We start from the raw sequence: 27,869 nt of genomic DNA, 5'->3' as shown, positions 1-27,869 counted from the left end.
CACCCCCCCCCCCCCCCCCGTGAACTGCGAACATTGAGTACAACAAATAACAGTAATAATAATAATAAAGTTAATGGAGTTTCCGTGTGTGGATTAATCGAGCATGCCGGGCAGAGGAGCAGCAAGAGCACAGGGGGGAGCGTGGCAGCGGCGGGTAGTGGAGCCACGCGGCACGCAGGCGGACCCTGCCCCTGGCGAAGGGAAGGGCAGAGGGGGAGCCCGGAGGATCCCGAGACCGCAGAGCAAGAGCAAGAAGGGAGCAGGACCGACGGAGACGGCCCGGGGGGGGAAGAGTCGAGGCAAGCGGCAGCAGCATAACTGAGCCCCGGCTGGACAAAACAACCCCGGAGGGCCCACACCGCAGTGGGAAATGGGAACGGGCGGAGTGCCGCAGTGGGGATGGCCCATGTGGACAGCGATAGGTGCAGGAGCCATGCTAGCGATGGGGACAGGGGCCACGCCAGCGATGGGGGCATCGGGCCCGCCCCCGGAACCGTCGACCCAAGGCGGCCAGGGCGGTAGCACATACGGCTCACAGCAATGGCAGCAACACATGTACCCCCCATGGTGGCAGGTACCACCGCCATGGTACGGCCCGGTAGTCGGCGGAGCGGCGACTCCACAGGACAGTGTCCCCGGAGCACAGAAATCGACCGGGTCAGCGCAAACGCGCGGGAGGACGACCAAGAAGGGACAACAACACGGAAAACGAATCGCGGCGCAGGACAAGAGCAGAGCGAAAGCGTCGGCAGGGATGGACATTGGTGAAGGCGCGGCAAGCTCAGACGACGAGGGCGAGAGACGAGCACCGGAAACACAACTGGCAGTAGCGGCAGAGCCAGAGGCAACTGTGAGAGCAGGCGGTGGAGAACGGAGCACAGACGGAGCAGCAAGGAGAAAGGGTAATAAGAGAAGGAGGCCCGACAGCGAGTCCTCCACTAGTTCGTCAGAGGATGAGACAGATGGGAGTGTAGCGGAGGAAGGGTCCGCGGCGATGGTTCAGCGGGCAACCACGGGCACGTCAGTGGCAACGGCGTTACCCCCGTTAGCCGACCTATGGGAAAGTGTCCCGAGGGATTTGCGCAGCAAAATCAGAAAAAGGGAGTACATTGATATCTTCTCCATTTTGGAGGGCAGGAAAGGGGCATCTGAAAGGAAGAGGAAGGGAAAGAAGGATGAGAAGAAAGGGGGGAAAGTGAAGGTGGCAAAAAATATCATTAACTGGGCCAGGGCATACCTTAGAATGATTAGCGTAATAGGAAGGGAGGACCCGTCCCAGTATGCACCCATGCTCAGCTACGCAGATGCGATACTCGAGGCCTATAAGGAGTACCAAGGGTGGTGCTGGCTAAATTACGACGAGCAGTTTAGGGATAAGATGGAGGGTAATAGGGGCTTGTCATGGGGAACACAGGACGTGGGCCTGTGGTTACGGCAGATGACCAGTAAGGTACTCGACATAGGGGGATCGCACACAGCAGGAAAGATAGGCATCGGAGGGGCAACGCCGGGGAGTAGTTCATGGGGGGATGGCGGAAATGCCAAGGTGTGGGGAGACGGCGGAAATGGCAAAGTGTGTTGGAGGTTTAACAAGGCGGGATGTACCTTTAATGACTGCAAATTTAAGCACATATGTTCCATCTGCGCTGCACCACACCCGGCGAGCAAATGCACCAGGAAGGGTCATTGGCCAGCGGGGAGTGTTGGCGGAGGTGGAAAGCAATGAGGTTGTGGAGAAGGCATTCTCGCCGGTGAAATTGGCAATTATGGAAGAATGGCTGGCAGCATACCCCAAGCGGGAGGAGGCTGCCAGGCTTAGGGAGGGTTTTCGCGACGGCTTTAAGATACCGTTTCAAGGGCGCATCAGGAGCGCAAGTTTAGGGAATGCCGCTTCGGCGGGGAGACATGCGGATATTGTCCACCTGAAGGTTATGAAAGAAATTGAGATGGGCCGAATGGCGGGTCCGTTCGTGGACCCGCCCTTCCGGGAGATGATTTTTTCACCATTGGCGGTAGTACCTAAGAAGGAACAGGGCGAATTTCGGCTAATCCAGAATCTCTCATACCCTCCAGGCGATTCGGTTAACGATCACCTGCCAGAGGCTGCCTGTAAGGTACAATACACATCTTTCGACGCAGCCATTGCTCTGGTAAGGCAATGCGGGCAAGGGGCAATAATGGCCAAGGCGGACATAAAGTCCGTATTTTGGCTGCTGCCTGTGCATCCGGATAGTTTCCCGCTCCTGGGTTTTCACTTTAATGGTAGATATTATTTTGATAAATGTATGCCGATGGGGTGTTCCGTATCTTGCGCATATTTCGAAATGTTCAGCACATTTCTACATTGGGTATTACAAAGGCGGGCAGGGAACAGCAATGTGGTACATTACTTGGACGACTTTTTGTTCGTAGGCCCGGTCAACAGGAACACTTGTGCGAAATTACTAGCCACATTTCAGGACTTGGCACAAGAGTTCAGGGTCCCGTTGGCACAAGAAAAGACGGAGGGTCCAGCGACCACCTTGTCATTCTTGGGCATAGAGATAGATACGCAGGCTATGACGTCAAGATTACCAATGGAGAAAGTGCGCAAGCTACGGAACATGCTACGACAGACATTAGCATCAAGGAAGATCACCCTGACCAACATGCAATCCGTAATTGGAAGTTTAAATTTTGCGACCCGAGTCATACCAATGGGGAGGGCTTTTCTGAGACGGTTAGCAGACGCGACAAAGGGAGTAAGGCGCCCGCACCACCATATCAGAATAACACAACCCATCAGGGCTGAAATTGCAATGTGGCTTCGTTTTCTAGACAATTTTAATGGCGTATCAATGTGGCAGGAAGAGCCGGTTTCAAATCAGGACTTAGGTATATTCACGGACGCATCCGGAGGGTGGGGCTTCGGGGCGTATTGGCAGGGCGCTTGGTGCGCGGCCCCATGGCCGCAGGGATGGAGGGATGGGGGTTTGGTAAAAAACATAACTTTCCTTGAGCTTTTCCCCATACTAGTAGCAATCACAGTGTGGGCGCACAAATTGCAAAATAAACGTATAGTTTTCTGGTGCGATAACATGGCAGTAGTTTTCTGGTACTGAACAGGCAGACAGCCCACTGCGCGCGTGTGGCAGATTTGCTTAGGGAGGTGGTGTTGCAGAGCTTGCATTTGAATCTAACATTAAGGGCGAAGCACGTGCCTGGGGTCCGGAATCAGGTGGCCGATGCGTTATCAAGGGCTAAGTGGGATCTTTTTCGCCAACAGGTGCCGGAGGCAGAGGCGGAGGGAGTCCCAATACCGGACCACCTATGGGAAATTGGAGCAAGGTCGGGCAGGGATTGCTGAGGGCGTCGGTGGCCCCGGCGACCTGGAGAGCGTACTGCAGGGGTTACGCTAGGGTGCGGGAGTTTCTTCAAGGGCAAGGTGGTACGGTAGGGAGAGTGAGGGCGGAACAAGTGGTGCAATTCATAGCATGGGCAAAGGAGTCAGGTTGGTCCAGAGGGGCCACAATAAACCACTTGGCGGGTTTCGCCTTCTTTACGAAGGCACAGGGCTTAGGGGACCCGCTCAGTTTCTTCATAGTGAAAAAGTTATTGACAGGCTGGGCGAGGGAGGTGACATGGCAAGGGGATAAAAGGAGACTCATAACGCACGAGGTGTTGGTAAAAATGTGGTATGCGGTTCGGCAGGTGTGCACCGAGCCATTGGAGGCAGCATTGTTTAGGGCGGCCTTCTGTACGGCATTCTTCGCCGCCTTAAGGGTGAGCGAGCTGGTGGCACCATCCAAGAATGATGCTGGTAATAACGGCCTATTATATAGCAACGTACAGGTACACGAACGGTTTATCAGGCTTCGGATACACAAATCCAAGACCGATCAGAAGGCGAGAGGGGTGGATATACAACTGGTGAAGGCGGGGGCGCAGGTAACCTGTCCGGTAAGGAACATAACAAATTACGTGCGCGCCAGGCCAAAGGGGGGGACCACTTTCTGGTCCATGGGGATGGAATGCCGCTGACCAAGTATCAGTTTACAGCGGTGTTACGCATGGTATTGGAACGCATAGGTCTGGATCCAAGGGAATATGGAACTCATTCGTTCCGGATCGGGGTGGCGACTAGCGTGGCGCAAGCAGGGCTGCCGATTGAAACCATTCGGAAAATTGGGCGATGGCAATCCGCAATAGTTAAGAGATACGTGAGGCCGGATTCCGTGCAATCGGTGAACTAATTTTGTTAATTTCACCCGCAGATACATGGAGCCAGTTGAAGGTAGCATGGATAGTGGGACACTCCTTCGTGAGATGGGCAGCCAAGCGGGCGCAGGAAAGGACATATGGCATACATTTGGGCCTGGCCCCGAAAGGGGTCAGGCTAAAATGGATGGGGAGGTCAGGGATGAAGTGGGCCCAGCTGTTGACAGAGCTGCATCGCAACTTGGGACTGTTGCGTCAACCGGACGCGATAGTCATCCACCTAGGGGGAAACGACATGGGGGCGCATACAGCCAAGCAGTTAATTGACAGGATAAAAGGGGATTTAGCGGCGATCAAAGAAATGGCGCCGGGAGCTACCCTCATAGGGTCGGACATCATACCAAGGATAAAATGGCAGGGCAGCAAGCTATGGGGAAGGGGCAGAAAGAAAATTAATAGACAGGTGGGGTTATGGGCTCAGCAAAACGGTATACATCCAATTAGGCACGAATGGGCAGACGAGCCATGCGCAGGCTTATATCGGGCAGATCAGATACACCTGTCTGACATTGGCTACGATATTTTCAATAACACCATACAGGAAGCGTTAGAGCGGGTTTTGGTGTGAAATAGGGTGAGGTTGGGTGGGCCGCAGCAATGGGGGGGGGGGGCCCGGGACAAGTTGGCACTGTCCCGGGCTGGTGGCGGGGGTACCCGAGCCGGAAGGTGGAGGGGGACTTCGAGGACAAGGTCGGGGCGGACCGGAAGTCCTCTGGAAAGAAAAGGGGCGTGTGTTGGGCGTGGGCAGCCCGGAGGAATGGCCCCCTGGCTATGGCACGGCGGGGGGCCGAAAGATGGTGGCGGACTGGCTTAACACGGCGGACGCCTGTTTGGAAGCCCGGATTACAGGATCGGTGAACACTGACGGCTCGGGTGCCGGAAATTATAATATGTTAATTTGTGTTAATGAAATTAATAAATGCTGCGGCCTTGTTTTCACCAAAACAGAGTTTGTGTAATATATTGGGTGTCCGGTAAAACGGACGGGGGAGGTGGGGGGACAGACACGGAAGTGCAAGCTGCCCATGTTAGTCGGGGCCGAGTCGCGGCATGCGGGGAGGGCCCCCCCTTTTAACATGGCGCTTGCCGAGGGGAGGGCCCCCCCCGCCTGTCTTCCTTCCCGACGGCGCTTACCTGGGGAATCGGGAGGCCGCGCGGCGACACGGGGTCGGCGCTAGACCGGAGGAGGGGCGTGATGGCGGGCGTGGCGTGGCAAGGCCGCCGCATCGTATGGCCTGGGGACGGGGGAGGAGCGTGATGACGCGCGCGGCACGGCGAGGCCGCCGCGTCATTACGCTGGTGACGTCAGCCTCGCGGATATCGCGAGGCTGAGGCCCCCTTTAAGCAGCAGCGAGCGCTGAGCCTGGTCTTTTACCGGGTCCCGTGATGACGGGTCCCGGGTCCGCGTGATGACGCGGCGGCCTCGCCGTGCCGCGCGCGTCATCACGCTCCTCCCCCGTCCCCAGGCCATACAATGCGGTGGCCTTTGCCGCGCCGTGCCCGCCATCGCGCCCCTCCTCCGGTCCAGCGCTGACCCCGCGTCGCCGCGCGGCCTCCCGATTCCCCAGGTAAGCGCCGTCGGGAAGGAAGACAGGCGGGGGGGCCCTCCCCTCGGCAAGCGCCATGTTAAAAGGGGGGGCCCTCCCCGCATGCCGCGACTCGGCCCCGACTAAATAGAAATGTACAGATAAAAACTGAACTGGAAACTGCAACAAGCCAAATTCTGAATGCATTGCAACAATGTAAAAAACAGAAACATTACCATTCCTCATAAAACAAAATTAGTAAAACCATGCCAATAAAAAGAATAATTCAAAACAATTAGGGGTAGATTTTCAAAAAACGCGAATAGGCGTACTTTTGCTGGCGCATCAGGCGCAAGCAAAAGTACGCTGGATTTTAGTAGATGCGCACGGAGCCGCGCATATCCACTAAAATCCTGGATCGGCGCGCGCAAGGCTAAGAATTCTGTATAGCCGGCGCGCGCCGAGCCGCACAGCCTACCCCCGTTCCCTCCGAGGCTGCTCCGAAATCGGAGCGGCCTCGGAGGGAACTTCCTTTTGCCCTCCCCTCACCTTCCCCTCCCTTCCCCTACCTAACCCACCCACCCAGCCCTGTCTAAGCCCCCCCTTACCTTTGTCGGGGGATTTACGCCTCCCAGAGGGAGGCGTAAATCCCCGTGCGCCAGTGGGTCGCTAGCGCGCCGGGATGCGACCTGGGGGCGGGTCCGGAGGGCGCGGCCACGCCCCCGGGCCACCCCGGGCCGTAACCACGCCCCCGGACCCGCCCCCGAAACGCTCCCGGCACGCCCCCCGGCACGCCACGACGGCCGGGCCCCCCCCCCCGACACGCCCCCGACACGCCCCCTCGGAGAACCCCGGGACTTACGTGAGTCCCGGGGTCTGCGCGCGCCGGTGAGCCTATGTAAAATAGGCTCACCGGCGCGCAGGGCCCTGCTCGCCTAAATCCGCCCGGATTTGGGGGGATTTAGGCGAGCAGGGCTCTTAAAATCCGCCCCTTAATGAATAGAATAGCATTTGATAATTAAAAACTCATATAAAAATTTTCCTAACACCAATAAAATATTTCAAAGCAGACACATCAAATAATACCCAATAATTAAAATAAGGATTTAAAAAAATCCCCCATTATCCATAACTTGGAACTTTTGATTTTCAAATGCCCTGAAATTGTCATGGAATATCAGGCAGAGAGTAACTGGAGTAGTTGTGCACACACATGCTCCCTCTTATACACACACATGCTCTCTTTCACTCCCCCACATATATATTTTTATTTTATTTATTTATTTAACATTTTTCTATACCGACATTCGCACGAGACATCACATCGGTTTCCAGATAACAGCAAATTCAGCCAACAGGGCTTTACATTGTAACTGATATTATAACTGGGGGGGAGGGGAGGGAAGGGGGCAGGGCAGAAACTTGGAACTAAATGAGTATGCTGGGAACAGAGGAGGGGAATAAGGGGGATTATTTACAAAAAGCAGGAGTTATTTACATTCTGTATACATTCTAATATGTACATTCAATATACACGGAGGGGGAGTGGTGGGGGGCTAGGTTAGAGAGGGATGGAAGGTAGGGGGGGTGAGAAAGGGGTGAGAGTGAGGATGGGGTAGGGGGTGGAGGGGGAGGAAAGAGTCTGGGTGAGGGGTGGAGTGGATTAGGGGGGGGTGTGGGGGGGGAAAGGAACTGGGATGGCAGATTAAGAGTAGGCGTTTATACACATGCTCTTTCATTCTCCCACACACATACACACATGCTCTTTCACTTTCCCGCACACATGCTCTCTTTCATGCACACATGCTCTCTTTCACTTTCTCCACACACATGAACACATGCTTTCTTTCCTTCTCCCACATACATGTTCTCTATCACTCTCAAACACACAAAAGCACAGATGCTGTCTTTCACTTTTCCTTTGAAGCAGCAGGCAGCAGCAGTCTCCTTCTTCAGCCACCATGCCAAAGGAATGACTTCCAGCCAAGGGACCGAGCCAGCTCTAACATTGGACTCCTTCCAGCAGGGCAGGGTGCGCTCCTCCTTCAAAGCAGTGCAGCCTCACCAAAATGGAAAGTGTGGTAAGCAAGACCTTAGTAAGTGGAAAAGCAGCGTGGCCCTGCCAGAATCAGCAGCATGGTCAGCGGGGCCACGCTGCTTTTCCACTTATTAAAGCTGTAGATTTTGAGGGGCTGCAATGCTTTTTCTGTTGCTGAGGACCTGTCGGGCGCACTGCTTTCATTGGCACATGTCAGCACTTTGATGCCTTTTGGTAGCAGCACCTGTGGCCATGGCCATATTGGCCATAGGCACGCTATGAATCTATATGAACTTCAGAAGGAAGCTCTTTTTGGCTCAATGCAAGTAAATTTGAGAGATTGAGGTCATACTCAACATAACCTGGCTTATGAGTGAGGTTCATTCTTGTCAAGATGTGAGAAAAATGACATTACCCTCCTATAAGGGTTCACAGTTTTGTGCTCTGTCACTCGTGGACCCTTGGCCCAAGGTGAGGGTTGATACCACCTGTGGGAAGGAGCCCCACAGGTCCTCACTGTTGGAAGGCAAGGTCAACTGCAGCAGGAGATAATAGTAGTGGTAAAGGAATAGAGTGACCTGTGTCACAGCCACGTGATTGCAGGAGTTTGTAGAGAGAGTACTGTGAGGGATCCCGAGGTGTTAGGGAATGTCAGTTTAGTGGACCCTTGGGCCGACCTGCAGGAGACTGGGAAAGGTATTCAAAAGTTTCTAGTATACCACAGGCCGGGAGGCAGATGTTCAGGCTAGACGTAGAGGTGCTCTTCACCCTGGAAGCTGGTGCTCCCCCGGGAGGAGCTCGTAGGAGCCCAACCGCTGGCACTTAGGTGGCTTCACCCTTGGAAGCCGAAGCCCCCCCGGGAGGAGCCCGTAGGGGCCCGGCTGCTGGGACTTAGGCGGTAGTGGATCAGGACTGGGAACTGGAACCAGACTAGGACAGTAGGTCAGTACTGTAACAGGGCTCGGGTTCTGGAACCAGGCAGGAACTGTAGCAGGCTCGGGTACTGACAGGCGGGAACTGTAGCAGGCAGGAAGCAAGCAGGTACTGTAGCAGGCAAGCAGGAACGGAGCGATTAGCAAAGCAGGACGCTCCGGGGCACAGCGCAACAGGGATCCGGTAGATAAGCCCGTTGCAAGGCAAAGACTGGGTGGCCGCGGCCGGCTTATCAAGGCCGCGGCGTCTGATGTCAGGATTTGGGCGGAGTCACCACTGGCGGGAAATGGCCTAGAAAAGCACCCAAGTGGCGCGCGTGCGCGCCTAGAGACAGGGCATCCATGGAAGGCTTCCCGGCGGTGCGGCCCTCGCCGGGACGCAGCCGAACAAGACAGGAACTAGGCCGGTGAAGGCGGGAACAGGTCCAGAAACACGGAGGTAAGGGTCTGGTCGCGGCACTCACGGCCAGAACCGCAACACGAGGAGCGGGGTAAGAGACATAGTTTGGAGGGGAACCCACAGTATTCAGGCAGAACTGGAGATACAGGTACCAGAGCAGGAATCCCAACAGAGAAGCGCTAGGCAGGCCCCGAGGAATGGGGAGTGCAAGACAGGAACTTCTGGAGGAATGCAGCAGAGACTGTCCTGAGGGGCGGTGCTGCGCAGTGAGAGAGGCTCTGGTGTGATGACATAGGCTGTCCCGTGGAGCGGGGAAGCCCGAGTTGAATCTCCGAATTGGTGACGTCAGCAACCCTGAGGAGCGGGACTGCGCACAAAGGAATCTCTGATAGAGAAACGGAGGCATTACCCCGAGGAGCGGGGAGGTACAGAGTACAGTCGCTGGTGTAGAACATAGGCACTGTCCCGAGGAGAGGGGAAGCGCAGGTACAGTCACTGGTGTGGGCACTGCCTCGAGGAGCGAGGAAGCGCCAAGTCGAGTCTCCAAAGCAGCAAGACAGTTCTGGGGCCAACCCAGATGAGCAGGAAGGCCGGTAAGCAGGACCTTTGGAAGGTGCAGGGCTAGCCTGATGAGCGGGGGAAGCCCGGAGACAGGGTCTCCAACTGGAGAGCAAGCAGGCCCCTGAGGAGCGGGTACCCGAGCCAGAGTCCTGAGTCGCAGGAAGGTCCGATACAGGAACCATGGTCCGAGGAGACAGGACCTGCACCAGTAGCGAAGGAACTCGTTGCCAAGTCAGTTTCCAAGGGGCAAAGGTGGTGCTTAAGAATCCCAACCTAGTGATGTCATCAGTTGGGGACGCCCCTGAGATTCCCGCATTGGGCCTTCAAAGGGAGGCCTGGTGGCACGCGCGCGCACCTAGGAAGGCCCAAAGTCGGCGTGGGTGGTGGTGGCGTCCCGGCCGCCACGAGGAGCCCAAAGGTATGCGGCGGTAACGGATAGCCCCAGCCGCGAGTAGACCCGGAGAGAGCAGAGCAGCACATGACGTGAGTTGAATCGGTCGGTCACAGCCGTCTGCGACTGATGGTCATAACAACTATACTGTGCTACTAATTAAAAGGGTTCATAGATCTGTGCCTTATCACTGAACTACCAGTCACATGGGATCACATTTCTGTGCTCTAACACTGTATTACACCATGCCACTAACCAAGCAACCATAAGGATTCACAGTTCTATGCTGTACCACTTCACTGCACCATGCTAAAACCCATAAAAATTCACAGATCTGTGTTCTGTCTCTGTATCACATCACATTACTATTCTCTATCACTGCACTACACTACTGCCCCAATGTTGCCCTGTATTATGCTCAACCACTGTTCTGCTGTACATTACACTGCACTAAATTGTTCTCTGGACTGGAATAGCTGTTATTAAGGGAAGTTCATGCCAGAATGTAAAATGGATAAAAGATGATTTATCCATTTCTCCACTGGTCTTGCATGTTTTGAGAAACAGAGAGAAATATTAATGTAATTCTTAAGTAATTTTCAAAAGGAGTTATACGTGTAAATGTAACTACTATTGTATCAATTTTCAAAAACCATTTATGCACTTAAAGGGCATTTGCGTGTGGCATTTATTGTAGCAATTTTCAGAAGTCCAGTTACATGAGTAAAGTGCACTTACATGCGTAAAACCCAGTTTTACGCGTGTAAATACTGTTTAAAATCAGGCCATATGTGTAGAAATTGCATACAAAGAAAAAGTAACTATATCAGAAAAAATACAGCTAGCGTTCTTTTCAGAAACAGACATTCTAGAAGAGACATATTGTAAGATGAAAACAAATTCAGACCCTTACTCTATTATTGATCTTTATCAAGTATGATAAAGTGAGTGTCTAAGACACTTTTTCCGTAACATGAGATATTAAATTTTCCATCTGAACTACACAAAGACTTGATTTAATAGTGCAGAGCAAGCATAGCCACATATTTTTTCTATATCCACTGCAAGAATGGACTACTTGTAAACATCCCCTATTAGGCCAATAGCAGATATTTTATTGTTGGATTGCTTTTCAAGTAACCACATTATTTGAGACAGTTGAAAGGCTGTAGCCTTTCAGCAATTTTACTTACAGTACAATCTGAATTCAATGTTTATTTATTTATGTAACTTTTATGTGATATTAGGCCTTTTGCTAGGAATGGCACAAGGCAGATTACAAAGAAAAAGAGTACAATTCTAGGAAGAAATGTGCCATTGCTTAGTTCAAAGTTAAGAACATAAGATGTTGCCATACTGGGTCAGACTGAGGGTCCATCAAGCCCAGCATCCTGTTTCCAACAGTGGCCAATCCAGGCCATAAGAACCTGGCAAGTACCCAAAAACTAAGGGCCTTATTTTCCAATATCGCATTGGTAACGCATTAGGGGGCGTTACCAATGCAAATGAGGCTTCTTTCATGCAGTGGGGAAAAATCGCGTGCGGCGATGATTTCGCCATTCACGAAAACATTAGCACCGCACACGATGTTTCCCCAGTGCACGATGATTCTTTCAGTCTTTTATCGCAGTGCACGATATTTGCCGGTTTCATTTATCACAGTGCACGATAGTCCCAGACAGCCTGTTGCGGGGGGGGGGGGGGGGGGGGAGAGAGAGAGAGAGAGAGAGAGAGAGAGAGAGAGAGAGAGAGAGAGAGAGAGAGAGAGAGAGAGAGAGAGAGAGAGAGAGAGAGAGAGAGAGAGCGCCTTACTATAGTGCCTATGCCCTACATAGGAATTTTAACCCCTATGGGAGGGCCACCTACTAACTCAGGGTGGGGATTAGGTATGAGCGTCGTGGGTTGGGGGCCACTTTCGCATTCCACATGAGACCTACGGACTGAACAGTGGTCTCTAGTGCAGATTTGCTGGCCGTCGGAGTGAGGACGCTCACTCCAAGCGGAGATTTGGCCAACATTCTCTCCACCTAGCATGTTGTTGCCCAGGTAGAGTGTCCATCAAGCTAGGTAGAGAGAACGTTGCCCAAACCACTTCTTGGAGTGAGTGTCCTCACTCCGACAGCCAGAAAATCTGCACTAGAGACCACTGTTCTGTCCGTAGGTCTCATGTGAAATGCGAAAGTGGCCCCCAACCCCCGACGCTCATACCTAATCCCCACCCCGAGTTAGTAGGTGGCCCTCCCATAGGGGTTAAAATACCTATGTAGGGCATAGGCACTATAGTAAGGCGCTCTCTCTCTCTCTCTCTCTCTCTCTCTCTCTCTCTCTCTCTCTCTCTCTCTCTCTCTCTCTCTCCTCTCTCTCTCTCTCTCTCTCTCTCCTCAACAGGCTGTCTGGGACTATTGTGGATGGCGGTAATCCTTTTCAGGCCCGTAACGCAGTCGCCCCTGAATACTAAATCGCGTTAACGAGATTTGCGAATTTATCGCACGCGGTAAAGTGCTTGGAAAATGAGGCCCTTAAGTCTATTCCATGTAACCATTGCTAATGGCAGTGGCTATTCTCTAAGTGAACTTAATAGCAGGTAATGGACTTCTCCTCCAAGAACTTATCCAATTCTTTTTTAAACACAGCTATACTAACTGCACTAACCACATTCTCTGGCAACAAATTCCAGAGTTTAATTGTGCGTTGAGTAAAAAAGAACTTTCTCCGATTAGTTTTAAATGTGCCCCATGCTAACTTCATGGAGTGCCCCCTAGTCTTTCTACTATCCGAAAGAGTAAATAACCGATTCACATCTACCCGTTCTAGACCTCTCATGATTTTAAACACCTCTATCATATCCCCCCTCAGTCGTCTCTTCTCCAAGCTGAAAAGTCCTAACCTCTTTAGTCTTTCCTCATAGGGGAGTTGTTCCATTCCCCTTATCATTTTGGTAGCCCTTCTCTGTACCTTCTCCATCGCAATTAAATCTTTTTTGAGATGCGGCGACCAGAATTGTACACAGTATTCAAGGTGCGGTCTCACCATGGAGCGATACAGAGGCATTATGACATTTTGCGTTTTATTCACCATTCCTTTTCTAATAATTCCAAACATTCTGTTTGCTTTTTTGACTGCCGCAGCACACTGCACCGACGATTTCAATGTGTTATCCACTATGACACCTAGATCTCTTTCTTGGGTTGTAGCACCTAATATGGAACCCAACATTGTGTAATTATAGCATGGGTTATTTTTCCCTATATGCATCACCTTGCACTTATCCACATTAAATTTCATCTGCCATTTGGATGCCCAATTTTCCAGTCTCACAAGGTCTTCCTGCAATTTATCACAATCTGCTTGTGATTTAACTACTCTGAACAATTTTGTGTCATCTGCAAATTATCTAACTCGTCGTATTTCTTTTATATATTTATAAATATATTGAACAGTAAGGGTCCCAATACAGATCCCTGAGGCACTCCACTGTCCACTCCCTTCCACTGAGAAAATTGCCCATTTAATCCTACTCTCTGTTTCCTGTCTTTTAGCCAGTTTGCAATCCACGAAAGGACATCGCCACCTATCCCATGACTTTTTACTTTTCCTAGAAGCCTCTCATGAGGAACTTTGTCAAACGCCTTCTGAAAATCCAAGTATACTATATCTACCGGTTCAACTTTATCCACATGTTTATTAACTCCTTCAAAAAAGTGAAGCAGATTTGTGAGGCAAGACTTGCCCTGGGTAAAGCCATGCTGACTTTGTTCCATTAAACCATGTCTTTCTATATGTTCTGTGATTTTGATGTTTAGAACACTTTCCACTATTTTTCCTGGCACTGAAGTCAGGCTATCCGGTCTGTAGTTTCCCGGATCGCCCCTGGAGCCCTTTTTAAATATTGGGGTTACATTTGCTATCCTCCAGTCTTCAGGTACAATGGATGATTTTAATGATAATTTACAAATTTTTACTAATAGGTCTGAAATTTCATTTTTTAGTTCCTTCAGAACTCTGGGGTGTATACCATCTGGTCCAGGTGATTTACTACTCTTCAGTTTGTCAATCAGGCCTACCACATCTTCTAGGTTCACCATGATTTGATTCAGTCCATCTGAATCATTACCCATGAAAACCTTCTCCATTACGGGTACCTCCCCAACATCCCATGCTACTAATGCATGTAATAGCAGTGGCTATTCACTAAGGGGTCGATTTTAAAAAGTCTGCATACTCGTCCATATGAGTGCAATTACAGCGTGCACAGGATGCACCAGTTTTATAACATGCATGCACTAACTGCTCTAACCATATTCTCTGGCAACAAATATAAAAGTTTAATTGTGCATTGAGTGAAAAAGAATTTCTGCAATTTGTTTTAAATGTGCTACTTGTTAACTTCATTGAGTGCTCCCTAATCCTTCTATTATCTGAAAGAGTAAATAACCGATTCACATTTACCTGTTCTAGTCCTCCCATGTTCTAGTCCTCCCATGATTTTATTTTTTTTTACAAATATCATGCTCAACGTTAACGTCTTGGCTATCTCATGTTTCAGATTAGCCTGATTCCTATGTATTTCAATCTACGTTCTTATAGTTCCTATCTCTTCCTCCCCACCTCCCTGTTTTATGTATTTTCCATTCTATATGTTATTTTGTTTGATGTTATTTTGTTTGATGTAAACCGATATGATGTCCCCACTAATATCGGTATAGAAATTTAATAAATACAATAAATGAATAAATAAATGATTTTATAGATCTCTATCATATCCCCCCTCAGCCATCTCTTCTCCAAGCTGAACAGCCCTAACCTCTTTAGCCTTTCCTCATAGGGGAGCCGTTCCAGCTCCTTTATCATTTTGGTCATTCTTCTCTGTACCTACTCTAGTGCAACTATATCTGTTTGAGATGTGGCGACAAGAATTGCACACAGTACTCTATGACATTCTCTGTTTTATTTACCATTCCCTCCCTATTAATTCCTAACATTCTGTTTGCTTTTTTGACTGATGCAGCACACTGAGCCAAAAAATTAAGGCCTGGATTTATCAAAATGCACTAAATATTGCATGTGATAGGAAAAGGAGTGTTTTTTATGGTAATAGGCAGTTTATGTTAATACCTATGTGAAATGCTATCTTAGCCCAAATTGTGATAACTTTTTTGCACTTTGTGATAAGTGCCAGAATTGTTATATTTCCTATATGCAACCACTGGGGGGACCATGTTTAAGGGGAGAGAGAGAACGAGAGAGAGACTCTAGCTATAATGACCTCACGCTAGATAGGTATTTATATCTCTATGGGAAGCCCACCTAGTAACTTGAGGTGAGGCTTAAATATTAGTGTAGGGGTTAGGGGCCACTTTGACATTCAAAGTGAGACATATGAACAGAACAGTGCTCTCTTGTGAAGATTTGATGACCTTCGGAGTGAGGAAACTCACCCAAAGATGAGATTTGTGCAATATTCTCTCAACCTAGCTTGATGTTACTCAAAACTGTGAGCTTTACAAAACTGTGGTCCCAGCCCACTTGGCCAAAATATCCTCATTTGCATCACACCAAATGTTATGGTGCTTTCGCATGCGTTAAAGGCATTTTTTGCATGCAAAAATGCCATATAGCACTTTGATAAATGACCCCCTAAATTCATTATCGACTATGATGCCTAGATCTTTCTCCTGTGTGGTAAATCCTAATGTAGAACATAATATTGTGTCACAACAACATGGGTTATTTTTTCCTATATGCATCACCTTGCATTTGGCCACATTAAATTTCATCTGTATTTGGATGCCCAATCTTCCAGTCTCGCAAGGTTCCCCTGCCATTTATCACAATTCACTTGTGATTTAACTCTAAATAATTTTGTGTCATCTACAAATTTGATCACTTCATTCATTGTATTCCTTTCCAGATAATTTATAAATATATTGAAAAGCACTGGTCTCAGTACAGCTCCCTGAGGCATTCCACTGTTGACCCTTTTCCACTGAGAAAAGTAACCATTTAATCCTACTCTCTGTTTCCTGTCTTTTTAACCAGTTTGCAGTCCTCGAAAGACCTTCGCCTCCTATCCCATGACATTTTAATTTTCTTAGAAGCATCTCATGAGGGACTTTGTCAAACGCCTTCTGAAAATTCAAATACACCACATCTACCGGTTCACCTTTATCTACATGTTTATTAACTCCTTTAAAAAAGTGAAGCAGATTTGTGAGGCAAAACTTGCCTTGGGTAAATTCATGCTGACTTTGTTCCATTAAACCATGTCTTTATTTATATTCTGTGATTTTGTTCTTTAGAATAGTTTCCACTATTTTTCCTGGAACAGAAGTCAGGCTCACTGGTCTATAGTTTCCCGGATCACCCCTGGAGCCCTTTTTAAATATTGGGGTTACATTGGCCACCCTCCAGTCTTCAAGTACAATGGATAATTTTAATGGTAGGCTTCAGATTTTTACTAATAGAGTTGAAATTTTATTTTTGAGTTCTTTCAGAACCCTAGGGTGTATATCATACAGTCCCAGTGATTGCTACTCTGTAGTTTGTCAATCTTGTCTATTACATCTTTCAGATTCACTGTGATTTGGTTTAATTAATCCAAATCATCACTTTGATAACTGTCTCCAGATGGGTAACTCCCCAACATCCTCATTCATAAACATGGAAGCAAAAAATTAATTTAGTCTTTATGCGATTGCCTTATCTTCTCTAAGAGCCCCTTTAACCTTTCAGTCATCTGACAGTCCAACTTATTCCCTCGCAGGTTTCCTGCTTTGGATATATTTTAAAAAGTTTTTATTATGAGTTTTTGCCTCTATGGCCAACTTCATTTCAAATTCTTTCTTCACTGTCTTATCAAGGTTTTATATTTAAGTTGACAGTGCTTATGCTTTTTCCTATTTTCTTCAGATGGATCATTCATCAAATTTTTGAAAGACTTTTTTTTGGCCAAAATAGCCTTTTTCACTTTGCCTTTTAGCCTTTTTTGTCTAAAATAGCCTCTTTCACTGTTATGAATGTGCCCTGTGTGCCCTGAGGAAGGACGCAGAGGTGCGATCGTCTGCTCCTGGGAGAGAGTGAGCCCTTGGCCCATGAAGCAACTCAGGGAGGAGCCCCAAGGCATGCCCCAAGGGAGGTGAGCGAGGGCAGACAAGAGTGGAGCACATACACTGGAGCTGGGACGGAGAGGATCTGCCCCCTGCTGAACTACACGCCCCAGTGAAGTCAGGCAGAGGGCTGGAAACGAAGAGGCCAGGAAAGGAAACAGGAGACTCCGCATCCTGGAACAAGGAAAGAGTCAGAGTACATAGGAGAGACAAGACTCATGGAGACTGGGACGAGATGAGACTTGTGGAGACGTGGAAGAGACGAGACTCTTGGAGATGTGGAAGAGACAAGACTCTTGGAGACGGAGAAGAACGAGACTCTTGGAGATGAGACACTTGGAGACATGGAAGAGACGGAGATGTGGAAGCACTGTCCCTCAGGGCGCCCTACACAGCCCAACGTGGACTGGTCACGGACCACCCTGTCCCGCTGCGCGCCCTACACAACCTGAAAGGCTGGTCACGGACCACGCGGAGAGCGGGACATGCGCAGGATAGAAAAAAGGGTCTGGACAGCACTTGGGAGAAGTCCAGCTGGAAGGAGACCCCAGTCACCCGAAGACGGACATCAAATGAGGCAGATTTACTCCCATGAAGGATGGCTGGAGACGGAGTCCGGTGGACGGCAAGGCTGATGCGGATTCTTCAGTATCGAGATAAGGAATGAAGGAAAATGGTACACAAGAGAGTGGTACCTCTGGATACATGGATATCAGAATATCTGGACATCTGGATGCCTGGACATCTGGATCTCTGAGCAAATGGACATCTGGATGAGAGGACAAGAGACATCAGGATGAGTGGACATACGGACATCAGGTTAGGCGGACGAGAAGACATCTGAACGAAAGGACATCTGGATAGGAGCAGTGGAAAGACTCCTTGGAAGCTGGAGAAGGTCCAAGGGAGATATAAACTGGAGATGTAAACCGATCCGAAGGCCCTGAGGAACTGAAGCAGGGCTTTTAAGTAGGGAAGGACCAGGACCAGAAAGAACCCCGAAAACGTCATCTGGAGGGCCGAGAAGTGCTTCCTGTCTCTGACCCTTTAAGAAGAGGAGAGAGACGTGTGGCCCACCCTTAGAGGGAGTCCTGGAGGAAGGTAGGCAGAGCCAAGGCCTGTAGCGGTGTCCTTCCGCACGGAGGAGGAAGGAGAAGGCAGGATGCAGCTCCTGCTGCGAAGAGGAGCTGCACTGGGGCGTCCCTCAGCCCCGAAGAAGAGGAGAGCGACTGGAGGCGGCTCCTGCCGTGAAGAGGAGACCGGCGGCATTTGGCCACGGAGGAGGGAGGAATTCCCACAAGGGGATTCCCCTGAAAGAGGAGTCGGCGGCATGGCTCCAGCCGCACAGGATGAAAGCGGCAGCATGCTGCAGGGAGGAACGCCGGCAGTGGCCCATGGCCGCGAAGAGACCTTGCGGCATCGGGCCGGCACAGGAGAAGAGGTGAGGGCCTGTCTGCGGGATGGGATCTGCGGACAGGATTGTAACATTCACCTCACCTCCACATAGTTATATTATGGGGAGAAGCCATTTGCTTGGGTAAAGTGAAAACCGCTCCTGCTCTACCTACATGTGGGGGATCAATCACACACTTCCTTTTTCCCGGACATAAAGTAGGCAGGCTTAGGGGCACTGGTTAAATTAGGGGAGGAAAATAACAGGTAGAGATTTTCTAGTTTATGCACATCGCTTTGAAAGGATGAAATACCCAGAGAGAAAGCAGGTGCAGATCTCTGCCGGTATTTCTTCTCAGCATGCTTGTACTACCCTTTGAGAAATGATGCAAAATCTGAGGGGGTAAAAATAATCATGGACTTTGAATTTATGTGACTTTTTCCCGAAATTAAGCCATTAGTTCTTAGTCCAAAAAGGGTAGAAAAAAGGACCATTGTTACTCTCTGAGTTAATATTTTGCAACTGCAGTAAGCTGTTTCTCCAACCGTAATCAAGAGATGGTAAATGGCAATGCTAATCACCCGGCTTGCGTTTGTGGGCTTAGAAAATTAGTAACATTTTATTAGGCATTACTATAAATTATATACTGGTAGAAAGTATTTCTTTTCAAGTGAGTGACTGGCAAAGGCTCTGGCCCATAGCGATATCGCAGCACAACATTAAAAGTTGAATCATTAAGCAATCCTGTTATGCTTCAAGGATGCTACCTCTGCTCCTTGTGTAGCCTCTATTGTCATTTCATGTACAGTTAAAATAAAATATATCTATATTAGGGCTCGTGTTTTTCTCACACTGGTTAATTATATTAATTTTAAAAGAGGAGCATGATATTTCAATCCCCAGCCCATCTCCTCTCCCTAACCCTAACTTGAAAAAATGGGTCGCTCAAAATTGCCCTTACCATTGAAGATGAGTTTTCTTGATGCTTATGTACCCTTCACTTAATACAGGTCTTTCTCCTTTATACACAGTAATTTCTCTATTTATTACACACATCTTTCCTTTTAATAACATATTTTCTTTTCTATTTCCTGTTGCTTTATTTCCCAGCACTACTTTTCCAATGAATCTCATATTTATACATCTGAAACAGGATTTAAGAAGAGTAAAGAAGGGCGTTTTAAAAATTGTTTACTGGCTTTCAAAACATTACAGAAAAAGAACAGCAAAAACATTGCAAGGTCTTCAGCGTGTGTTTGCATTCTGAAGCATTAAGAGGTAGATATTTAAAGGGGTTGCCTGGGTAACCTTTAGTTATCTGAGTAACTTTAACTGGGTATATTCAGCAGAACACATATCCAAATGTGTTCTACAGGATATTCAGGTAAATTTATCCGGGTAACTTTAACAGGTATATTTAGCAGAGCGCTTATCCAGCTATGTTCTACAGCATTCAGATAAAGTTATCCAGATAACTTTAACCAGGCATATTCAACAGAATATTTATCCAGGTGGATAGTGATCAGTTTGCTGATTTAGTACGATTAGATTTTAAAAATTTTAACCCTGAGAACCTGGATTCTGCTGTGATAGAATGGGAAACCATGATGACTAACATTCTAGAAAAAAATGTTCCCTTTAATATTAATGAATAATAATTTGATGAGAACTCAGAGATGGATTACCCCTGTGCTTCGTGATCTTAGATGACAGATATGTAAAATGGAAAGAGCATGGCATGTATCTCACAATCATGAATTATGGGAAACATTTAGAACTGATTTAAAGGATTATGAAACTAAAATCACTGAGGCAAAGAAAATCTATTTTATGAAATGGATTTACTCGGCAGGGAGAAATCCACATGAACTGTTCAGAATAGTAAAGCAACTTAACTAGTGTCCCAATAAATCTTATAATAGAACAAAAATAAGGGTGTAAAGCAATTCCAATCCCTAATGAGCTTGGCTTTTTATTGGCTAGATATAAATAGTCTCAGCAAATATACAGCATATGTGGGTATCTGTTCTACATACTGCACACAGATTTTACATCTGTAGGCTGTGGCATATCCTGTACAGCTCTAACCTTTCAGTCCCTGTGAGGACAGCATATGCCCATGGAAGTGGACTTCCTTCATCTTGAATTGCAATTATTTCACACTAAGCTTTAGCGTTACCTTCATGAAATGATCCATTAGAGTGAAGAGCTTTTCATCCTGGTCAAGGTCTGCTTCTTCATCAGAGTTACTGCAGCCTACGATAAAGATGTCATCCACTATGGTCTCGATACTGTTGAGCCCTGCTAACAGTTCATGCTGCTTTCACTGATACACTTTTGGTTTTACTGAGACTCCAAACTGTAGTTTGAACCATCTCTTTCTGCCCTAGAGAGTCCAGAACATTGTCATGAGATTGCTTGTCTCATCTGACATACATTGCAGGAATGCATCAACAAGCATAAACATTCGAGCCTTAGGCAGCTTGCATGAGACATCTCCCAGTATTGGCATGATGTGATGTTTCCTCAGTGCTAGGTTTAGAAACTTTGGATAAATACAGATTTTCAGTTTTTCAGGTTTCTTTACTGAAACCATGTTGCTTATCCACTCAGTCAATTCAGTCACTAGAGTAAGATGACCATGTGTTTCATGCCTGTTCAGCTATGCTTTTACCTCTAACTTTATGGCTATTGGTACTTTGCATGGAGCATATTGGATTGGTGAAAAACTGGGAGGGAGCTCAAAATGGACTTCTCCTGGAAGCAATTCCACTGATTCCATGAAATATCATCATATGCATTGATTAGTTGTTGTCTCAATAACAGTCTGGTGTATTGATGTTCTATGTGGTATAGCTCTGAAGGAATGGTAAACTGGATCAAGCCAGGTGCTCACATGTTGACTCAGACAGTAGTGGCTTCTGATTGGCTTTCACAATTTCAAAATCAAACTCATGAGTACATCCACATCTTCTACACTGCATTTGAAGAAGACCCAAGGATATCCTGAGCTTTCATGAATATAACTTCAATTTTGTACCTCTTGGCTGTAGTTGTGCCCTTGATGCTAATCTCATTTTGTCTTTTAGACACATGACATTACATGTCACCCCAGATTCCAACTGACAGGACTGAAATATATTATTTAATCTGAGATTCACAAACCATTTATGTACTGTTGCTTGCATAGTGCCTGAGCATTCCTTTGAGAAGATCATAGAACTGAGCAAGTGGAAGCCCCATCTTAGGGTAACCATTTAATACCAAAGGGGCCATAAAAGTAATTTTAGTTGTGTTGGGGCCAATAGCTAGCTCAAATCTAGGTGGCAGGGGAGACACTGCCATTTTCCCTGGGAGAGGTATGCTCATTTCTGTCCTTATTGTGGATGTGAGTGACAAACAAACAAATGACATAAGAAACTCTGAGTGAAGCCCCAAATTAAATGTTACTGAAGTCGTAATCTGAATGGTAATTGGCATAGCTCACATCACTTCTTTTCCCTCAGATGGCTGTTACAGTTCTTTCTCTCTGTATCTGTGCAAGGGTTTCTCTATCTTTTTTCAGGGCAAAGGACCCCCTACCATCCAGGGTTAGGATAAATGAAGATCCCAAGTGGGCAGGAGTATCCTGATGTGGAAAACCCCCCTCCAACTGGGTAGAAAAATGAATAGCACAGATAAACAAATGAATAGCAAATAAATAAATAAATAAATAAATAAATAAAATAAATAAACAAAATAAATAAATAGCAAATAAATAAATAAATAAATAGCAAATAAATATCCCAGCACCCAATCTGACTAAACTCTCTAGTACAAAAGAACGATCTTTCATCATTGCTGGATCAACAATATGGAACACCATGCCCTCTGAATTACGCCAGGAACTCTGTCACAAAAAATTTAAACAAAACCTTAAAACCTGGCTATTTAAAAAAGCCTACTATCAATGATCTGAATCCTCATCTACTCTTCCTAACTTCCACAATCTATCATATATTGCTTATATTCTATTAATACAAAGTTATATACTGTATTGTATTCGCTCAGTTACCATGTTATATTGTAAAGCGCAATGCTGAATTACTGTTTGAATGTAAACCGAGGTGATGTTATTTACGTACCCCGGTATAGAAAAATCTATAAATAAATAAATAAATAAAATAGCACAGATAACCAGATAGGAGGAATAGCCTAGTGGTTAGAGCAGTGGACTATGAACCAGGAGACCAGGGTTTGAGTCCAGCTGTCACTCCTTGTGACCTTGGGCAAGTCACTGTAAGCCCTCTGGCACATGTGTACAGCACATGCCAACACTTAAAGGCCCCAAGACAGGAACAGCACAGGCTGGCACCTTTGTGGATACCGAGACCAAGGCAGGTGTGCTGATAGATTCTCACTCATCAGCTCTGTGCATAACATTAAGGCAAGAGAAAGTGTTGTCAGCTGATGACCTCATGAGCCAACAACAAGCCTTTTTCTGAAGCCTGCCACTGTGCAAAATGTATAGGCCAACTGCTCCTAGAGGTATCATGTGGTGGTCATGATGTCTTCTGCACTTTCAGTGTTGTTATGTAGAAACACAAGCATTTTGGAGGTGGGGGAGAAGGGAGCAAGGATTTGTGCCTGCCTGAATTGACTGCTTTGATTACCTGCTTTCAACTGGCTCCAGGGATAAGGAGTGCGTTCCGGCCCCGATGATCACTGAGCCTCACTTCCGGTCCTGACGTCATCAGGGAGGGTCCGGTGAAGGGCCATTTAAACCAGCCCTCCCGCGGAAGCCTTTGAGGTGGAGGAGAAGGGAGGGAGGATTTGTGCCTGCTTTAATTGACTGCTTTGGATACCTGCTTTCAACTTGCTCCGGGGGTAAGGAGTGTGTTCCGGCCCCGATGGTCACTGAGCCTCACTTCCGGTCCTGACGTCATCAGGGAGGGTCCGGTGAAGGGCCATTTAAACCGGCCCTCCCGCGGTGTGCAGCTGCCACTGGTACGCTGCCTAAGCCATGAGCGCCGAAGGGGCATGCAGCTTTCTTTTAAAATTAAGGACTTCCTGACTTCTTCCAAGAGTCTCCTCCACACAAGAGCAAGTAAAAGCTTAAATACTTATAATATAATCCCTTCTTCTAACGCCTCCAAATTTGTAAGATCCAGCACGGTGTTTAAAGGAGAGGTCAGAGCTTGCTAAGCTCCTCTTTTTTGTTTTTACTTTTAAACTTACATGCCTCATACAAAGAGGAAGGGAAGGGTGCAGCTAGATCCCCCTGCAACAGCCATACCCATACCTTCTCAACCAACTATTGAGGGTTTTTTTGCCCCAACCCATATTTCAACCCTGGGAGCGTCTGCAGAGAAGCCGGGTGACGAACACACCCAGGCTCCCTTGGACCCACATACATCTCTTAGCCCTGGGGCTCCTGAGACTCCCTCGCCTTCTACGAACAGTCATATATGGCTACAGGACTGGCCTGCACAACAATCATTGTTGAGTGCTATGCGGGTTGCAGAGGCTATAACCGAGAATTCAACGGAAGGCGGTCTAATTGGAGGCATGGCGGTTGGAAGGGGGTGACTGGGAGGGTCACGAGCTGTGATGGAAAATCTGGACACCCCAAGACCGAGTACCTCTTCTACCAATTTAGAGAGAGGAGAGGAACCAGCAAATGAATCTGTTAGGATTATTGAAATTTGCAGGGAAGGAGGGGTGAGACTAATTCCCAATTTAAAATTGGTTAAACCACGAGAAATCACCTTGGGAATGGTTTGGGAAGCATTAATGATGATCCAGAATTTGATTAATTTATTAACAGAGGCCATTAATAATTCTCAGAGTATAATTCAAGTAATGGAAGCAATGTTGGCCTCTCATGATACAAAAATAAAAGATTTGGATGTAAAAATTTCTTCAATACAGGAAACGCAAATTAAATTAATCCAGGATGAAAGTGTTTCAATGAAGAAAATAGAGAATTTAGAAAATTCTATAAGATATTTAAACTTGCAACGCATCCAGGGCCTCGTCCACCCCCTTGAACATGTATGCTCACAGCTGTTGAATCAGGCGCTCCTCTATGGGAGTCAGGGATATTGGGCAAGAGGCTCCTCCACCAGTCTGGTGCTGATGTCTGTTGCAACTTTATGTCCTGGTAGCGCTGGGCCACCTGCTCTCTGGCCCTCTTTTTTTCCACTGCACCAGGTTATGGCCTGGATGATGGTGTGCCATATCTGGAGCGGGGAACTGCAGTTATAGAACAGTTCTTGAGCAGAACCCGTGGAGCAGGGACTGCAGTTGTGATACAGTTCTAGAGCATGGGGTATGCCCAAAGTGATACCTCAGATGTGAATATCTGGTAGTGGCCTGCGGAGCAGGGTATGCCAGGCAGCCTTCTCAGTGGTGAAGAAATTATCTCAGGTGTGCAGATCTGGTAGTGGCCCACAGCGCGGGATACGCCAGACAGCCTTCTCAGTGGTGAAGAAATTACTTCAGGTGTGCAGATTCAGTAGTGGCCCGCAGCGCGGGGTATGCCGAGGATGACTGTACAATGATGGTGATGCTAAGATAGTCAGAGGTACGGAAGCTCAGAAGGTTCCTGAAGAAGTTAAGGCAGCAATCTGCAGCGCAGGATATGGTGAAGCGAATCCTGATGAGGAGGACGTGGTAGTGGTCCAAGGCACGGGGTACACCACAGGGAATCCCAGCAAGGCTTGGTAGAGTTGAAGTACGAAGAAAGTACTCACGAGACGTGGTTCCAAGGGAAGTCCTGAGAAGTAGAACAAACAGAAGTACAAAGGCAGGAAGGCCCTCTGAGGAGCGGATAGCCTAGGAATGCGGAAGAGCCCCCGAGGAGTGGGTACTCAGAGTGTTCGCACAGCAAGCCAGGAACTGGAACCAATAGTCCAAGAGAGTGGATTCAGCAATGAGGAAACTCCTTACTAACTCGTCAGTGCATAGGGCCGGTCTGCTTAAGTACAGGTAGCGAGACTATGTCATCCGGAGGGGACGCCCCCGAGGTTCCCGCCATGACATGTACATAGCTGGCCCATGCGCGCGCACGCCTATGTGACTCCAGAAGCAAGATGGCGGTCGGCAGCGCCCACACCGTCCTGGGAACGCCAGGGACGTCGGCAGTGACTGGCGGAGGCCACCACTCGTCCTAGATTTGATGGTGCAGCGAAAAAAGAGGTGAGCATGAGAGGTTGCAGCCATCTGCGACCGGGCACAACAGTATCTATCCCACAACCTTTTGAATTCCATTACCATTCATGTCTTCATTAGGGATGTGAATCGTTTTAGGACGATTAAAATTATCGTCCGATAATTTTAATATCGTCTTAAACCGTTATGGAACACAATACAATAGAGATTCTAACGATTTATCGTTATAAATCGTTAGAATCGTGAGCCGGCACACTAAAACCCCCTAAAACCCACCCCCGACCCTTTAAATTAAATCCCCCACCCTCCCGAACCCCCCCCAAATGAGTTAAATAACCTGCGGGTCCAGCGGCGGTCCGGAACGGCAGCGGTCCGGAACGGGCTCCTGCTCCTGAATCTTGTTGTCTTCAGCCGGCGCCATTTTCCAAAATGGTGCCGAAAAATGGCGGCGGCCATAGACGAACACGATTGGACGGCAGGAGGTCCTTCCGGACCCCCGCTGGACTTTTGGCAAGTCTCGTGGGGGTCAGGAGGCCCCCACAAGCTGGCCAAAAGTTCCTGGAGGTCCAGCGGGGGTCAGGGAGCGATTTCCCGCCGCGAATCGTTTTCGTACGGAAAATGGCGCCGGCAGGAGATCGACTGCAGGAGGTCGTTCAGCGAGGCGCCGGAACCCTCGCTGAACGACCTCCTGCAGTCGATCTCCTGCCGGCGCCATTTTCCGTACGAAAACGATTCGCGGCGGGAAATCGCTCCCTGACCCCCGCTGGACCTCCAGGAACTTTTGGCCAGCTTGTGGGGGGCCTCCTGACCCCCACGAGACTTGCCAAAAGTCCAGCGGGGGTCCGGAAGGACCTCCTGCCGTCCAATCGTGTTCGTCTATGGCCGCCGCCATTTTTCGGCGCCATTTTGGAAAATGGCGCCGGCTGAAGACAACAAGATTCAGGAGCAGGAGCCCGTTCCGGACCGCTGCCGTTCTGGACCGCCGCTGGACCCGCAGGTTATTTAACTCATTTGGGGGGGGTTCGGGAGGGTGGGGGATTTAATTTAAAGGGTCGGGGGTGGGTTTTAGGGGGTTTTAATGTGCCAGTTTTGCGATTTTTAGATTTTTAGATTTTTCACGATTTTTCACGATATTTTACCCCCCCAAACGGCAACAATACGATTCCCTCCCCCTCCCAGCCGAAATCGATCGTTAAGACGATCGAGGACACGATTCACTCCCTAGTCTTCATCACCTCTTCTGGGAGGGCATGCCAGGCATCCACCACACTTTCTGTGAAGAAATATTTCCTGATGCTGTTCCTGAGCCTTCTCTCTTGGAATTTCATATCATAACCCCTAGTTCTACAGTTTTCTTTCCATTGAAAAAGGTTTGATTCTTGTGCATCATTAATACTGTTCAGGTATTTAAAGTCTTTATTATATCGCCCCTGTCTTTCTTCTGCTCAAGGGTATAGATATTTAAGAGCTTCAGTCTCATCTCACAAATCTTCCTTCATCTTGGTTGTGTTTCTCTGGACTGCTCCATCCTGCCTCTCTCATTTTTGAGATACGGTTTCTAGAACTGAACACAGTACCTGAATGTAATCAGCTTTGAAGTATAGAAAAGGCATTTTGTATGAGTATATGAAAGGTAGAATATAAATCAATTGTCTTTTTGCAGATGACACTAAGATCTGCAACAGAGTGGACACGCCGGAAGGAGTGGAAAGAATGAGACGGGATTTAAGGAAGCTGGAAGAGTGGTCGAAGATATGGCAGCTGAGATTCAATGCCAAGAAGTGCAGAGTCATGCATATGGGGAGTGGAAATCCGAATGAACTGTATTCGATGGGGGGAGAAGGGCTGATGTGCACGGAGCAGGAGAGAGACCTTGGGGTGATAGTGTCTAATGATCTGAAGTCGGCGAAACAATGTGACAAGGCGATAGCTAAAGCCAGAAGAATGCTGGGCTGCATAGAGAGAGGAATATCGAGTAAGAAAAGGGAAGTGATTATCCCCTTGTACAGGTCCTTGGTGAGGCCTCACCTGGAATACTGTTTCAGTTCTGGAGACCATATCTCCGAAGAGACAGAGACAAGATGGAGGCGGTCCAGAGAAGGGCGACCAAAAA

Source organism: Rhinatrema bivittatum, chromosome 18 (genome assembly GCF_901001135.1).
Source record: "Rhinatrema bivittatum chromosome 18, aRhiBiv1.1, whole genome shotgun sequence".
NCBI classification, from domain to species: Eukaryota; Metazoa; Chordata; class Amphibia; order Gymnophiona; family Rhinatrematidae; genus Rhinatrema; species Rhinatrema bivittatum.
Note: the sequence above shows the minus strand (reverse complement) of the source record.